Source organism: Venturia canescens, chromosome 9 (genome assembly GCF_019457755.1).
Source record: "Venturia canescens isolate UGA chromosome 9, ASM1945775v1, whole genome shotgun sequence".
Lineage (NCBI taxonomy): Eukaryota > Metazoa > Arthropoda > Insecta > Hymenoptera > Ichneumonidae > Venturia > Venturia canescens.
In genome coordinates, this window is record NC_057429.1 from 937877 (window position 1) to 955474 (window position 17598).

Below are 17598 nucleotides of genomic sequence, written 5' to 3' on the forward strand. Positions count from 1 at the left end.
TCAAGATTCACTGACAATTCGAACAGAATCGGTTTCCGACGTGCGATTTGAGATCATAACTTACAATCGAGTTATGTCGTTTCCGAACGTGCATAAACATGAAAATTGGTGAACACGGATTCACTTTTGTGTGAATCGATAGAAATTAACAAGATTCACTGACATTTCGTTCTCAATCGCTTTCCGAAGTGGTGATCGAGATCATAACTTACAATCGAGTGATATCGTTTCCGAACCATCATAAACGTGAAAATTGGAGATCACCGATACACTTTTGTGTGAATCGATACAATTTAACAACGTTCACTGACATTTCGAAAAGAGCAGCTTTTCGATGTGCGATTCGATATCATAACTTACAATCGAGTGATGTCGTTTCCGACCGTTCATAAACGTGAAAATTGGAGATCACCGATACACTTTTGTGTGAATCGATTCAATTTAACAACATTCACTGACATTTCGAACAGAACAGCTTTCCGACGTGCGATTCGAGATCATAACCTACAATCGAGTGATGTCGTTTCCGAACGTTCATAAACATGAAAATTTGTGATCACCAATACACTTTTGTGCGAATCGATGGAAATTAACAGGATTCACTGACATTTCGTTCTGAATCGCTTTCCGATGTGCGAATCGAGATAATACATTACAATCGAGTGATGTCGTTTCCGAACCTTCATAAACGTGAAAATTGGAGATCACCGATACACTTTTGTGTGAATCGATACATTTTATCAACATTCACTGACATTTCGAACAGAACAGCTTTCCGACGTGCGATTCGAGATCATAACCTACAATCGACTGATGTCGTTTCCGTACGTTCGTAAACATGAAAATTTGTGATCACCGATACACTTTTGTGCGAATCGATACAAATTAACAAGGTTCATTGACATTTCGTTCTAAATAGCTTTCCGATGTGCGAATCGAGATAATACATTACAATCGAGTGATGTCGTTTCCGAACGTTCATAAACGTGAAAATTGGAGATCACCGATACACTTTTGTGTGAATCGATACATTGTATCAACATTCACTGACATTTCGAACAGAACAGCTTTCCGACGTGCGATTCGAGATTATAACCTACAATCGACTGATGTCGTTTCCGTACGTTCGTAAACATGAAAATTTGTGATCACCGATACACTTTTGTGCGAATCGATACAAATTAACAAGGTTCATTGACATTTCGTTCTAAATAGCTTTCCGATGTGCGAATCGAGATAATACATTACAATCGAGTGATGTCGTTTCCGAACGTTCATAAACGTGAAAATTGGAGATCACCGATACACTTTTGTGTGAATCGATACATTTTATCAACATTCACTGACATTTCGAACAGAACAGCTTTCCGACGTGCGATTCGAGATTATAACCTACAATCGAGTGATGTCGTTTCCGAACGTTCATAAACATGAAAATTTGTGATCACCGATACACTTTTGTGCGAATCGATACAAATTAACAACGTTCACTGTTATTTCGTTCTGAATCGCTTTCCGACGTGTAATGATCTCGAATCGCACGTCGGAAAGCGATGCTAGTCGAAATGTCAGTGAATGTTGTTAAATTGTATCGATTCACACAAAAGTGTATCGGTGATCACCGTTCTTAATGTTTATGAACGTTCGGAAACGACATCGCTCAATTCTAAGGTATGATCTCGAATCGCACGTTGGAAAGCTGTTCTGTTCGAAATGTCAGTGAATGTTGTTAAATTGTATCGATTTACACAAAAGTGTATCGGTGATCACCAATTTTCATGTTCAGGAACGTTCGGAAACGACATCACTCGATTGTAAGGTATGATCTCGAATCGCACGTCGGAAAGCTGTTCTGTTCGAAATGTCAGTGAATGTTGTTAAATTGTATCGATTCACACAAAAGTGTATCGGTGATCACCAATTTTCACGTTTATGAACGTTCCGAAATGACATCACTCGATTGTAAGTTATGATCTCGGATCGCACGTCGGAAAGCTGTTCTGTTCGAAATGTCAGTGAATGTTGTTAAATTGTATAGATTCACACAAAAGTGTATCGGTGATCACCAATTTGCACGTTTATGAACGTTCGGAAACGACATCACTCGATTGTAATTTATGATCTCGAATCGAAATGTCATTGAATATTGTTAATTTGTCATGAATTGAACAAAAATTTTATTGGTGATCACCAACTTCATGTTTATGAACGTTCGGAAACGTTTTCATCGCTCGATTGTCAGTTCAGATCTCAAATGGCCCTTCGGATTGCGATACTAAATGTCTGTAAAATTGTTGATATGTGACGTTTATCGGTGACCGTTTCCAATCTTTCATAAACATGAAAATAGGTAATCAGCGATAATCTTTTCTGTTAATCGTTACAAATCAACAATTTTTTCCGACATTTCTATCAGAATCGCAATCCGAGATGCGATTCGAGACCGGAACTGACAATCGAACGATGTCGTTTCTGAACGTTCACAAATATGAAAATTGGTGATCACAAATAAATTTTTGTGAGAATCGCTACAAATTATCAAGATTCACTGACAATTCGAACAGAATCGGTTTCCGACGTGCGATTTGAGATCATAACTTACAATCGAGTTATGTCGTTTCCGAACGTGCATAAACATGAAAATTGGTGAACACGGATTCACTTTTGTGTGAATCGATAGAAATTAACAAGATTCACTGACATTTCGTTCTCAATCGCTTTCCGAAGTGGTGATCGATATCATAACTTACAATCGAGTGATATCGTTTCCGAACCATCATAAACGTGAAAATTGGAGATCACCGATACACTTTTGTGTGAATCGATACAATTTAACAACGTTCACTGACATTTCGAAAAGAGCAGCTTTTCGATGTGCGATTCGATATCATAACTTACAATCGAGTGATGTCGTTTCCGACCGTTCATAAACGTGAAAATTGGAGATCACCGATACACTTTTGTGTGAATCGATTCAATTTAACAACATTCACTGACATTTCGAACAGAACAGCTTTCCGACGTGCGATTCGAGATCATAACCTACAATCGAGTGATGTCGTTTCCGAACGTTCATAAACATGAAAATTTGTGATCACCAATACACTTTTGTGCGAATCGATGGAAATTAACAGGATTCACTGACATTTCGTTCTGAATCGCTTTCCGATGAGCGAATCGAGATAATACATTACAATCGAGTGATGTCGTTTCCGAACGTTCATAAACGTGAAAATTGGAGTTCACCGATACACTTTTGTGTGAATCGATACATTTTATCAACATTCACTGACATTTCGAACAGAACAGCTTTCCGACGTGCGATTCGAGATCATAACCTACAATCGACTGATGTCGTTTCCGTACGTTCATAAACATGAAAATTTGTGATCACCGATACACTTTTGTGCGAATCGATACAAATTAACAAGGTTCACGGACATTTCGTTCTGAATAGCTTTCCGATGTGCGAATCGAGATAATACATTACAATCGAGTGATGTCGTTTCCGAACGTTCATAAACGTGAAAATTGGAGATCACCGATACACTTTTGTGTGAATCGATACAATTTAACAACATTCACTGACATTTCGAAAAGAGCAGCTTGTCGATGTGCGATTCGATATCATAACTTACAATCGAGTGATGTCGTTTCCGACCGTTCATAAACGTGGAAATTGGAGATCACCGATACACTTTTGTGTGAATCGATTCAATTTAACAACATTCACGGACATTTCGAACAGAACAGCTTTCCGACGTGCGATTCGAGATCATAACCTACAATCGAGTGATGTCGTTTCCGAACGTTCATAAACATGAAAATTTGTGATCACCAATTCACTTTTGTGCGAATCGATGGAAATTAACAGGATTCACTGACATTTCGTTCTGAATCGCTTTCCGATGTGCGAATCGAGATAATAATCGAGTGATGTCGTTTCCGAACGTTCATAAACGTGAAAATTGGAGTTCACCGATACACTTTTGTGTGAATCGATACATTTTATCAACATTCACTGACATTTCGAACAGAACAGCTTTCCGACGTGCGATTCGAGATCATAACCTACAATCGAGTGATGTCGTTTCCGAACGTTCATAGACATGAAAATTTGTGATCACCGATACACTTTTGTGCGATTCGATACGAATTAACAAGGTTCACTGACATTTCGTTCTGAATAGCTTTCCGATGTGCGAATCGAGATAATACATTACAATCGAGTGATGTCGTTTTCGAACGTTCATAAACGTGAAAATTGGAGATCACCGATACACTTTTGTGTGAATCGATACATTTTATCAACATTCACTGACATTTCGAACAGAACAGCTTTCCGACGTGCGATTCGAGATTATAACCTACAATCGAGTGATGTCGTTTCCGAACGTTCATAAACATTAAAATTTGTGATCACCGATACACTTTTGTGCGAATCGATACAAATTAACAAGGTTCACTGACATTTCGTTCTGAATAGCTTTCCGATGTGCGAATCGAGATAATACATTACAATCGAGTGATGTCGTTTCCGAACGTTCATAAACGTGAAAATTGGAGATCACCGATACACTTTTGTGTGAATCGATACATTTTATCAACATTCACTGACATTTCGAACAGAACAGCTTTCCGACGTGCGATTCGAGATCATAACCTACAATCGACTGATGTCGTTTCCGTACGTTCATAAACATGAAAATTTGTGATCACCGATACACTTTTGTGCGAATCGATACAAATTAACAAGGTTCATTGACATTTCGTTCTAAATAGCTTTCCGATGTGCGAATCGAGATAATACTGTTACGTCGTGTGGTTTAATGCCCGGATTTTTAGAGAGAGACAAATTATCTAACGAAATACTGACAATACGATTCACGGCTACGGACGGTAAGAGAGAAACTTTTTAGAGCAGCCCGCTTGGTATGACAGGGATTTACCCTGGTCGCGGTTGGTTAATTTACCGACTGCTGGAAATGTGGAACTCTACTTGACCGATTGAATTGATACAGACTGAATTACCGTCAGCAGTATGCTCGAGGGTCGGTAACCGGAAGAATTTATTTGTCCAGAAAAATGATACACGGGGTACGACGCGTAGACTTATTTTAGATCTCGTATTTGAGAAGGTGAGATTTTCCCCCTCAGGACCGAAACCTATGCTCGTGAGATATTTACCGGATGACCTTTTCAGAATAAAAATAAAATAAAACTCACTTACCGTTTAGTTATTCTTCGACGGATGAGTTAATCGATTGTTATTACTTCGATGTCGATTGGTGTTGATGGTCGGGAAACGGTCGATGCCTCCGAGATGTTTTCACAATCGGGATTGTACTCCTCTCGTTGAGTGAAGATCGATGAACCGACCAAACGTCCCAATGAGTATGGCGAATTAGGGTCGATAATGAAGATGCTCTTCCGAATGATAACGTCGGAAACGACGCGAATTTTACTCGGACCCGATTTTAACACCAAATTATAAATAATATCGTTCGGATATTCGACACCAGAGTTTTCAGATAGCTGTGAGTGTTGAGTGGCTTTGCACAATGTTTTCACCCACGATTTATTATTACCGCGGTTTAGAGCGGGTCTGTTACAGGCACGTGCGATAGCCCGGCGGATTTGAAATTTAACGCCTCCTCGACGTCTAGGCATAATAAGAGAATTTCATAATTAAATTTATATTTCGATAATTAATTCAAGTTTGTTTAAAGGATAGAAAAGAGAAAGAAATCTCGTTGACGTGCCAAATTCTCCAGCACAGAACAATGAGGAGGAGAGAGAGAGATAGAAATCTCGTTGGCGTGCCAAATTCTCCAGCACAGAACAATGAGAAAGAGAGAGAGAGATAGAAATATGTATCGGCGTGCCAAATTCTCCAGCACCGAACGATACAAATGAAGGAATTTAAAATACGATCTAACGTGCCTGAGTCTAGCACAAAAAGAATCGTATGCAAAAACTTGAATTAATTATTCAACTGAGAGATTGAATAAAAGAAATATGCCAGATTATAAAGGAAATAAATCCGCAGGTTTATCGCTGAATTAAGGCACGAAAATGAAATTAAATGATGCCACGTTTCAAATAATTTACAATGTTAGATAAAAGAGAGAATGAAAATTAATAAATTCGTTCAGTAATGAACACGAGTTTTGTAAAACATGAAGTTGAGACTCTAGTTAATCTTGATGAAAATAACTCGTGAAAATTTATAATTCGAGAAAAATAATTAGACTCGATTTTATCGAATTAAGAAATATTAATTCTCGAGGAAAAGAATGGAAAAATCACTCGAAGAAAATTGATGATAATAATTCGCGAGTTTCGGTGAAAAAATACTCGAACGAAAGAAATGATTTCGAATTATCGCGAGTTTCGGTGGAAATTACTCAACGGAAATAAATTGTTAATTAATCGCGAGATTCGGTGGAAATTGCTCAGCGGAAATAAATTGTTAATTAATCGCGAGATTCGGTGGAAATTACTCAACGGAAATAAATTGTTAATTAATCGCGAGATTCGGTGGAAATTACTCAACGAGGGTTTAAGGATGATTTGAATGATTATTTTAAACACTTTTCACCCTTTTTACACTTATGTATTGTTACAAACTTTTAAGTTGCGATGTTACAAAATTAAAATAAACTTGTACGATTAACTTGTACGAAAAAGAACTTTAAAAACTTATTAAAAACTTTTCGATTTTCAGCTGCTCTGCGGGAGTATCCGTGCTCGCTCTCGGCCGGAGTTCGACTGGCTAGCTGTGGAGAGATTCGAGAACTTTAAAAACTTATTAAAAACTATTCGATTTTCAGCTGCTCTGCGGGAGTATCCGTGCTCGCTCTCGGCCGGAGTTCGACTGGCTTGCTGGGGAGAGATTCGAGAACAGATGAGTGCGGCGCGCCTGCGCTCTTAAATAGCAGCGTCCCGTTGGAGTATCGGTGAGGCCGGGCGTCTCGGTGTTGGTTGGCGCACACAAATAAAGTGAGTATCCGTGACTCTTATATACTGTTTCTATATACTTTATAAATTCGTTTAACTCGTAATTATTGATTATTTAAAACCAGTTTAATTAATCATTAATTTTACATTTATTTTCAGCTTAATTTTAAGGTAAGTACATTTTCGTTATATTTTATTTATCAATAATTAATTAACTTCAGTTAAATAATTATTGATTTTACATTCTTATTTACTATTCATTGTAAGATTATTATCTCATTATTGTTTCTAGGTTTTCTCTGGATACAACGGGTGTGTAAGTATATTTAATTTCTTCTTATAACAATTAATTGGTTGTTTATTAATTGATTACGAATCGATGTTTATTTTATTGATTGATTGCCATTTTCTATTTTCAGGTTCTTCTGGATTCGACGGTGATAACATTTCGAGTTTGGTAAGTACAATTATTGCTTATTTAATTAATTATTTCGTTATTTTATAAATATTATTTTGATCGCAGGATCTCTACGGGTGTTTACAACGATTTGGACGGAGCGCAGCGAAGTTTCATCGGTAAGTGTACGTTTTCTACATACTTTCTTTTATTGTTTAACATTTAACAATTTATTTTTCTGTGCGTTTTCCAGGAAGTTTTGTACAGCGTTTTGACGAGGACTGTCACATCTGGCACGTGCGTGACTTCGCCTAAGAGACTCTTGAGAAGTTTTTCTAGAGTCCTTTCTTTTCGCTGGGAAAAACCCTCGAAAAAATTGGAAAGAAAGGGTCATAAAAAAGGACTCGAGTGAAGGGTCAGGGTTGACGAGTGTCGACGTATGAATTTTGGTAAGTTTGGAAAGAAGAATTATTTAGTTTTGTTTGTGCGTGAATTCGCGTAATTAATTCTTTTGATAGGCTGTACTGTCGCGCTACGCCGGATGAAGATATCGGGTTTCACCTCGCGGATTTTCTGATGACAATAATCAATACGAGATTTATCCTCTGCGAGTGGGTGAATTATTATTATTTTATTTGTATAAAAATATGCTTTCGGACCGGAAATGCATTTGCAGTTTTTGTAAATAAGTGTTCCAGAGATTCACCTATGTGAATTTATATCGTAGCCTAAGCATTATATAAGAAGCGTTTTAGCGAGTCTATGTACATACATGTCCACACGTATCTATATATACTTTAACTTATGTATAAACCTTATATACTCATATACCTCGATAGAAATAGCGAAATAAGCGTTTCTGTTCCCCATATACATATATTTGTGTTTCTTGATTGAAAATAAAGATAATTTGTTTGTAACGAAATTTGTTTATTTATTAACAATTATTGTTTATATGCTTAAAAATGTGTCAATCGCTTTTGAACTGTGTCCTATGTCGCCTTGCTATGAAATCCCATTGATTTCCTGAGTTTTTGATGTGTTTTGGGTGATCCGCGGTTTTCCGCGGTTTTTCGCGGTTAACCCGCGAATTGGTATATCAGCGAAATATTTGTGTAAAGTGGTCGAGTTTGTAATCATTTTAAAGGGCATTGAATTCCCTATCGTTTGAGAGTAACAGAGATAATTTATCCACATAATTGTTAATTAATGAAATTAAATATTGTTAAATTTTTATGTTTCGGAAAAGTTGTAAAAAGCACCCAAGTTACTTATTACGGTCTTTGCTATTGAATCTAATCGTTTGGAACTTGATTTTCGACGTTTTTGGACGATTCGCGGTAATTCGCGGTTATTCGCGGTTTTTCCGCGAATTGATAACTCACAGAAGAATTATTGCAAAATGGTCGTGCGAGTATTCATTTGAAAGGGATTTTGATCTAGAACACGCTCGTAGCGTTAAAATTTAGATAACTGTAAAATTGTTAGTTAATGAAATTTGAAATTGTTAACTTTTGATATTTGGTAAAAATGATTAAAAGGTACCCGTGTGAGGTATCAAAATAAAGCTCTTTTCATAAGAAACACGTTCCAATTGTTAAAAATGCTCTAAGTCGATTATTGTTAGTTAATGAAAATTGAAATTTCGAGAGCGCTGAGTGATGACTCATCGGGCGCTCGGGCTCCGTGAGGCAGGTCAGTTGCGCGCGGGGCTCGCTAGTCTACATACTATAGCGTTTACTGAACTATAGCGCTCCTTAAAAGTTATTTTCGCCTTTCTATGTTGGTCACTATTATTTCCAATAATAAATTTTATTTTTTAAGCGGCAATTTTAAATATATTTTCTTTATGTTACAGATACATACCAGCCAACACGATGGTGGAGACCCTAGGACGTAACACAATTTAACAACATTCACTGACATTTCGACTAGCATCGCTTTCCGACGTGCGATTCGAGATCATTACACGTCGGAAAGCGATTCAGAACGAAATGACAGTGAACGTTGTTAATTTGTATCGATTCGCACTAAAGTGTATCGGTGATCACAAATTTTCATGTTTATGAACGTTCGGAAACGACATCACTCGATTGTAGGTTATAATCTCGAATCGCACGTCGGAAGGCTGTTCTGTTCGAAATGTCAGTGAATGTTGATAAAATGTATCGATTCACACAAAAGTGTATCGGTGATCTCCAATTTTCACGTTTATGAACGTTCGGAAACGGCATCACTCGATTGTAATGTATTATCTCGATTCGCACATCGGAAAGCTATTCAGAACGAAATGTCAGTGAACCTTGTTAATTTGTATCGAATCGCACAAAAGTGTATCGGTGATCACAAATTTTCATATCTATGAACGTTCGGAAACGACATCACTCGATTGTAGGTTATAATCTCGAATCGCACGTCGGAAAGTGGTTCTGTTCGAAATGTCAGTGAATGTTGAAAAAATGTATCGATTCACACAAAAGTGTATCGGTGATCTCCAATTTTCACGTTTATGAACGTTCGGAAACGACATCACTCGATTGTAATGTATTATCTCGATTCGCACATCGGAAAGCTATTCAGAACGAAATGTCCGTGAACCTTGTTAATTTGTATCGATTCGCACAAAAGTGTATCGGTGATCACAAATTTTCATGTTTATGAACGTACGGAAACGACATCAGTCGATTGTAGGTTATGATCTCGAATCGCACGTCGGAAAGCTGTTCTGTTCGAAATGTCAGTGAATGTTGATAAAATGTATCGATTCACACAAAAGTGTATCGGTGAACTCCAATTTTCACGTTTATGAACGTTCGGAAACGACATCACTCGATTGAAATGTATTATCTCGATTCGCACATCGGAAAGCGATTCAGAACGAAATGTCAGTGAATCCTGTTAATTTCCATCGATTCGCACAAAAGTGTATTGGTGATCACAAATTTTCATGTTTATGAACGTTCGGAAACGACATCACTCGATTGTAGGTTATGATCTCGAATCGCACGTCGGAAAGCTGTTCTGTTCGAAATGTCAGTGAATGTTGTTAAATTGAATCGATTCACACAAAAGTGTATCGGTGATCTCCAATTTTCACTTTTATGAACGGTCGGAAACGACATCACTCGATTGTAAGTTATGATATCGAATCGCACATCGAAAAGCTGCTCTTTTCGAAATGTCAGTGAATGTTGTTAAATTGTATCGATTCACACAAAAGTGTATCGGTGATCTCCAATTTTCACGTTTATGATGGTTCGAAAACGATATCACTCGATTGTAAGTTATGATCTCGATCACCACATCGGAAAGCGATTGAGAACGAAATGTCAGTGAAACTTGTTAATTTCTATCGATTCACACAAAAGTAAATCCGTGTTCACCAATTTTCATGTTTATGCACGTTCGGAAACGACATAACTCGATTGTAAGTTATGATCTCAAATCGCACGTCAGAAAGCGATTCTGTTCGAAATGTCATAGAATCTTGTTAATTTGTGATGACTTGAACAAAAAGTTTATCGTGATCACCGTTTTTCATGTATACGAACTTTCGGAGACGACATCACTCGATTGTAAGTTATGATCTCGAATCGCACGTCGGAAACCGATTCTGTTCGAATTGTCAGTGAATCTTGATAATTTGTAGCGATTCTCACAAAAATTTATTTGTGATCACCAATTTTCATATTTGTGAACGTTCAGAAACGACATCGTTCGATTGTCAGTTCCGGTCTCGAATCGCATCTCGGATTGCGATTCTGATAGAAATGTCGGAAAAAATTGTTGATTTGTAACGATTAACAGAAAAGATTATCGCTGATTACCTATTTTCATGTTTATGAAAGATTGGAAACGGTCACCGATAAACGTCACATATCAACAATTTTACAGACATTTAGTATCGCAATCCGAAGGGCCAATTGAGATCTGAACTGACAAACGAGCGATGAAAACGTTTCCGAACGTTCATAAACATGAAGTTGGTGATCACCAATAAAATTTTTGTTCAATTCATGACAAATTAACAATATTCAATGACATTTCAATTCGAGATCATAAATTACAATCGAGTGATGTCGTTTCCGAACGTTCATAAACGTGCAAATTGGTGATCACCGATACACTTTTGTGTGAATCTATACAATTTAACAACATTCACTGACATTTCGAACAGAACAGCTTTCCGACGTGCGATCCGAGATCATAACTTACAATCGAGTGATGTCATTTCGGAACGTTCATAAACGTGAAAATTGGTGATCACCGATACACTTTTGTGTGAATCGATACAATTTAACAACATTCACTGACATTTCGAACAGAACAGCTTTCCGACGTGCGATTCGAGATCATACCTTACAATCGAGTGATGTCGTTTCCGAACGTTCATGAACATGAAGAACGGTGATCACCTATACACTTTTGTGTGAATCGACACAAATTAACCAGATTCACTGACATTTCGTTCTGAATCGCTTTCCGATGTGCGAATCGCGATCACAGCTTACAATCGAGTGTTTTTGTTTCCGAACGTTCATAAACATGAAGAACGGTGATCGCCGATAGATTTTTGTGAGAATCGCAACAAATCAAGAAGATTCACTGACATTTCGAACAAAATCAGATTCCCACGTGCGATTCGAGATCATACCTTACAATCGAATGATGTCGTTTCCGAACGTTCATGAACATGAAAATTGGTGATCACCGGTACACTTTTGTGTGAATCGATACAATTTAACTAAATTCACTGAATTTTCGAACAGAACAGCTTTCCGACGTGCGATTCGAGATCATACCTTACAATCGAGTGATGTCGTTTCCGAACGTTCCTGAACATGAAAATTGGTGATCACCGATACACTTTCGTGTAAATCGATAAAAATTAACAAGATTCACTGACATTTCGAACTGAACAGCTTTCCGACGTGCGATTCGAGATCATACCTTACGATCGAGTGATGTCGTTTCCGAACGTTCATAAACATGAAGAACGGTGATCACCGATAGATTTTTGCGAGGATCGCAACAAATCAAGAAGATTCACTGACATTTCGAACAAAATCAGATTCCGACCTGCGATTCGAGAACATAACTTACAATCGAGTGATGTAGTTTTCGAACGTTCATAAACGTGAAAATTGGTGATCACCGATACACTTTTGTGTGAATCGATACAATTTTACAACATTCACTGACATTTCGAACAGAACAGCCTTCCGACGAGCGATTCGAGATCATACCTTACAATCGAGTGATGTCGTTTCCGAACGTTCATGAACATGAAAATTGGTGATCACCGATACACTTTTGTGTGAATCGATACAATTTAACAACATTCACTGACATTTCGAACAGAACAGCTTTCCGACGTGCGATTCGAGATCATACCTTACAATCGAGTGATGTCGTTTCCGAACGTTCATGAACATGAAAATTGGTGATCACCGATACACTTTTGTGTGAATCGATACATTTTATCAACATTCACTGACATTTCGAACAGAACAGCTTTCCGACGTGCGATTCGAGATCATAACCTACAATCGAGTGATGTCGTTTCCGAACATTCATAAACATGAAAATTTGTGATCACCAATACACTTTTGTGCGAATCGATGGAAATTAACGGGATTCACTGACATTTCGTTCTGAATCGCTTTCCGATGTGCGAATCGAGATAATACATTACAATCGAGTGATGTCGTTTCCGAACGTTCATAAACGTGAAAATTGGAGTTCACCGATACACTTTTGTGTGAATCGATACATTTTATCAACATTCACTGACATTTCGAACAGAACAGCTTTCCGACGTGCGATTCGAGATCATAACCTACAATCGACTGATGTCGTTTCCGTACGTTCATAAACATGAAAATTTGTGATCACCGATACACTTTTGTGCGAATCGATACAAATTAACAAGGTTCACGGACATTTCGTTCTGAATAGCTTTCCGATGTGCGAATCGAGATAATACATTACAATCGAGTGATGTCGTTTCCGAACGTTCATAAACGTGAAAATTGGAGATCACCGATACACTTTTGTGTGAATCGATACAATTTAACAACATTCACTGACATTTCGAAAAGAGCAGCTTGTCGATGTGCGATTCGATATCATAACTTACAATCGAGTGATGTCGTTTCCGACCGTTCATAAACGTGGAAATTGGAGATCACCGATACACTTTTGTGTGAATCGATTCAATTTAACAACATTCACGGACATTTCGAACAGAACAGCTTTCCGACGTGCGATTCGAGATCATAACCTACAATCGAGTGATGTCGTTTCCGAACGTTCATAAACATGAAAATTTGTGATCACCAATTCACTTTTGTGCGAATCGATGGAAATTAACAGGATTCACTGACATTTCGTTCTGAACCGCTTTCCGATGTGCGAATCGAGGTAATAATCGAGTGATGTCGTTTCCGAACGTTCATAAACGTGAAAATTGGAGTTCACCGATACACTTTTGTGTGAATCGATACATTTTATCAACATTCACTGACATTTCGAACAGAACAGCTTTCCGACGTGCGATTCGAGATCATAACCTACAATCGAGTGATGTCGTTTCCGAACGTTCATAGACATGAGAATTTGTGATCACCGATAAACTTTTGTGCGATTCGATACGAATTAACAAGGTTCACTGACATTTCGTTCTGAATAGCTTCCCGATGTGCGAATCGAGATAATACATTACAATCGAGTGATGTCGTTTCCGAACGTTCATAAACGTGAAAATTGGAGATCACCGATACACTTTTGTGTGAATCGATACATTTTATCAACATTCACTGACATTTCGAACAGAACAGCTTTCCGACGTGCGATTCGAGATCATAACCTACAATCGACTGATGTCGTTTCCGTACGTTCATAAACATGAAAATTTGTGATCACCGATACACTTTTGTGCGAATCGATACAAATTAACAAGGTTCATTGACATTTCGTTCTAAATAGCTTTCCGATGTGCGAATCGAGATAATACATTACAATGGAGTGATGTCGTTTCCGAACGTTCATAAACGTGAAAATGGGAGATCACCGATACACTTTTGTGTGAATCGATACATTTTATCAACATTCACTGACATTTCGAACAGAACAGCTTTCCGACGTGCGATTCGAGATTATAACTTACAATCGAGTGAGGTCGTTTCCGAATGTTCATAAACATGAAAATTTGTGATCACCGATACACTTTTGTGCGAATCGATACAAATTAACAACGTTCACTGTCATTTCGTTCTGAATCGCTTTCCGACGTGGTGATCGAGATCATAACTTACAATCGAGTGATATCGTTTCCGAACCATCATAAACGTGAAAATTGGAGATCACCGATACACTTTTGTGTTTATCGATACAATTTAACAACATTCACTGACATTTCGAAAAGAGCAGCTTTTCGATGTGCGATTCGATATCATAACTTACAATCGAGTGATGTCGTTTCCGACCGTTCATAAACGTGAAAATTGGAGATCACCGATACACTTTTGTGTGAATCGATACATTTTATCAACATTCACTGACATTTCGAACAGAACAGCTTTCCGACGTGCGATTCGAGATTATAACCTACAATCGAGTGATGTCGTTTCCGAACGTTCATAAACATTAAAATTTGTGATCACCGATACACTTTTGTGCGAATCGATACAAATTAACAAGGTTCACTGACATTTCGTTCTGAATAGCTTTCCGATGTGCGAATCGAGATAATACATTACAATCGAGTGATGTCGTTTCCGAACGTTCATAAACATGAAAATTTGTGATCACCAATACACTTTTGTGCGAATCGATGGAAATTAACAGGATTCACTGACATTTCGTTCTGAATCGCTTTCCGATGTGCGAATTGAGATAATACATTACAATCGAGTGATGTCGTTTCCGAACGTTCATAAACGTGAAAATTGGAGATCACCGATACACTTTTGTGTGAATCGATACATTTTATCAACATTCACTGACATTTCGAACAGAACAGCTTTCCGACGTGCGATGCGAGATCATAACCTACAATCGACTGATGTCGTTTCCGTACGTTCATAAACATGAAAATTTGTGATCACCGATACACTTTTGTGCGAATCGATACAAATTAACAAGGTTCATTGACATTTCGTTCTAATTAGCTTTCCGATGTGCGAATCGAGATAATACATTACAATCGAGTGATGTCGTTTCCGAACGTTCATAAACGTGAAAATTGGAGATCACCGATACACTTTTGTGTGAATCGATACATTGTATCAACATTCACTGACATTTCGAACAGAACAGCTTTCCGACGTGCGATTCGAGATTATAACCTACAATCGACTGATGTCGTTTCCGTACGTTCGTAAACATGAAAATTTGTGATCACCGATACACTTTTGTGCGAATCGATACAAATTAACAAGGTTCATTGACATTTCGTTCTAAATAGCTTTCCGATGTGCGAATCGAGATAATACATTACAATCGAGTGATGTCGTTTCCGAACGTTCATAAACGTGAAAATTGGAGATCACCGATACACTTTTGTGTGAATCGATACATTTTATCAACATTCACTGACATTTCGAACAGAACAGCTTTCCGACGTGCGATTCGGGATTATAACCTACAATCGAGTGATGTCGTTTCCGAACGTTCATAAACATGAAAATTTGTGATCACCGATACACTTTTGTGCGAATCGATACAAATTAACAACGTTCACTGTCATTTCGTTCTGAATCGCTTTCCGACGTGTAATGATCTCGAATCGCACGTCGGAAAGCGATGCTAGTCGAAATGTCAGTGAATGTTGTTAAATTGTATCGATTCACACAAAAGTGTATCGGTGATCACCGTTCTTAATGTTTATGAACGTTCGGAAACGACATCACTCAATTCTAAGGTATGATCTCGAATCGCACGTTGGAAAGCTGTTCTGTTCGAAATGTCAGTGAATGTTGTTAAATTGTATCGATTCACACAAAAGTGTATCGGTGATCACCAATTTTCACGTTTATGAACGTTCGGAAATGACATCACTCGATTGTAAGTTATGATCTCGGATCGCACGTCGGAAAGCTGTTCTGTTCGAAATGTCAGTGAATGTTGTTAAATTGTATAGATTCACACAAAAGTGTATCGGTGATCACCAATTTGCACGTTTATGAACGTTCGGAAACGACATCACTCGATTGTAATTTATGATCTCGAATCGAAATGTCATTGAATATTGTTAATTTGTCATGAATTGAACAAAAATTTTATTGGTGATCACCAACTTCATGTTTATGAACGTTCGGAAACGTTTTCATCGCTCGATTGTCAGTTCAGATCTCAAATGGCCCTTCGGATTGCGATACTAAATGTCTGTAAAATTGTTGATATGTGACGTTTATCGGTGACCGTTTCCAATCTTTCATAAACATGAAAATAGGTAATCAGCGATAATCTTTTCTGTTAATCGTTACAAATCAACAATTTTTTCCGACATTTCTATCAGAATCGCAATCCGAGATGCGATTCGAGACCGGAACTGACAATCGAACGATGTCGTTTCTGAACGTTCACAAATATGAAAATTGGTGATCACAAATAAATTTTTGTGAGAATCGCTACAAATTATCAAGATTCACTGACAATTCGAACAGAATCGGTTTCCGACGTGCGATTCGAGATCATAACTTACAATCGAGTGATGTCGTCTCCGAAAGTTCGTATACATGAAAAACGGTGATCACTATAAACTTTTTGTTCAAGTCATCACAAATTAACAAGATTCTATGACATTTCGAACAGAATCGCTTTGTGACGTGCGATTTGAGATCATAACTTACAATCGAGTTATGTCGTTTCCGAACGTGCATAAACATGAAAATTGGTGAACACGGATTCACTTTTGTGTGAATCGATAGAAATTAACAAGATTCACTGACATTTCGTTCTCAATCGCTTTCCGATGTGGTGATCGAGATCATAACTTACAATCGAGTGATATCGTTTCCGAACCATCATAAACGTGAAAATTGGAGATCACCGATACACTTTTGTGTGAATCGATACAATTTAACAACATTCACTGACATTTCGAAAAGAGCAGCTTTTCGATGTGCGATTCGATATCATAACTTACAATCGAGTGATGTCGTTTCCGACCGTTCATAAACGTGAAAATTGGAGATCACCGATACACTTTTGTGTGAATCGATTCAATTTAACAACAT